Here is a 1,886-nt window from a genome sequence, read left to right on the forward strand (position 1 = left end):
TGGTTAGTAAAAAAAGGGGGCGGGGAGGGGGAGGTGGAGCCTCCATGTCCTCTATTGACATATTTGTTTCTCAGAGGGATTTGGTGTATGTAAGATAGATCCCTTTCGGAGGACAAGAACCTGCAAGGTCTATTTCAAAGGTGCATAGGTGCCTGATGGAGATGTAAGAGCCCAAACCACCAAGCGCCAGGGGAGCAGTAACCCAAGTAACTGCTTGCTCCAAGATTGTAGATTGAGTATTACTCAGGAGTAAGAGAGGAGAGTAGGCAAATCTTAGAGGAGGGTGTAGGAAGTCCTCTGAGGAAAGGGAGAAGAGAAAGATGACAGAAAGAAGCATTTGGATTTTTTTGTATTGACAGTACATTTACTACAATTACAAAAGCATCAGTCGCTAACCGATGCAGTCCACTTCTGGTGACCAGTGTGTTTGTGGCCCTCATCAATGACAGCCATGCGCTCCATATGCCAGATGCCAGCGGAAGACTGGCTCCACTTCCAGCTAGAAACATCCATTTGACTTCCACCATGAACGTGGTGAGGACTTGAAAAGAAATATAACTGACAAAGATATGGAATCCAAGGCTGGGACCAGATGCCCTGAGTGACAAAAGTTCCTCTGCAGAGATGTTCATAACTATAATACGAGGGTCCACGAAAGCCCATAAATGGCTGGGCAGCTTTGGCAGTCAGTGCAGTCAGAGACTTCCTGAACTAAGCTTGGGATGGGAAGGTGAGCACAGCCAGCAGCTCCAATAAAGGAAGAGAGCCTGGAGGACTATCTGACAAATTCTGGGCACCACCTTACTCTGTCAGTCTTGCCCACCCTGAACTGGGTAATGGTTGGCTGGCAGGACTGGCATGGTGAGTTGCCCCAGGAAATAGCCTCAGGGCACCAGATCTTCTGATCCCAGAGATAAGCTCCCAAAAATTGACATGGAGCACCAGAGCCTACTCACAGCTGATGGCCTTGACTGTGACCACTCACACTGAGAAGCTGTATGATTGCCAGGCACACCGGGGGGACGAGGCTGCACATGTCCCTGAGGCCCTGGTCACTCTCACACAAGGCATGGTGACCACTCAGGAAGAAATCCTGCCATCCTCATCTGTAGATGCTAAAAAGCAGGAGCAGAGGAACTTTCCAGCTGCTGAAGCATTTGTGAAGTTTTCCTTTCTCATGTTTAGCTGAGAAACAGTGAAAGACAGTTTTGTAAACTAAGTCTCTATCTTGCACCTACACAGTCTTGTTTTGGTTTACTGAAGAAAATATTTTGAAATAAGCATCTTAGCATTCAGCCAATCACTCTGGGAGGTGTATGGTCAAGCAGCCAATAATGCCATTTCTCTATTGCGAACCAAGTTATATAAACGAGGTGATAATTAATTAAATAATCCCATTTTATCCTGGGCTTGAATTCCGTGTGGTGATTATCACCGTCCCTCGGGACAACAGCGACATCTGGTGACCACACGATGTGTATTGCAACCTCTAAGAAGGTACGTGCCAGACCGCGACCGGCCCCCTCTGGGGCCACGCAGAACTATAGACTGGGACATGGAGCATAAATCCTCCAAAGAAAGCAAGGTATTTTCTGCCTTCAAGTCTGTGATACAGACCGCAGGAACTAATATAAGTGATGGGGATTTTTTGGCTCAGGGGAGGACGCAGCAGTGGCCATGCTTCCTGATATCAGACTCTCAGGGAACAGATCTTGGCAGTTTTGCATAAGATACTGCAACGGCTCGATGTGCAGCAGGAAGTGTTGCAACAGTTTGTAGCGGCTGGATCCCAGCCAGAGCCGGGACCAGTCGAGTCGCTGGTGCCGGGCTCGTCTGTGGAGCTACGGGCAGCACCAGCCCTTCTGGCCCCACATCAGACTGCAGAG

This window comes from Corvus brachyrhynchos, unplaced genomic scaffold, assembly GCF_000691975.1.
Source record: "Corvus brachyrhynchos isolate BGI_N302 unplaced genomic scaffold, ASM69197v1 scaffold3, whole genome shotgun sequence".
Lineage (NCBI taxonomy): Eukaryota > Metazoa > Chordata > Aves > Passeriformes > Corvidae > Corvus > Corvus brachyrhynchos.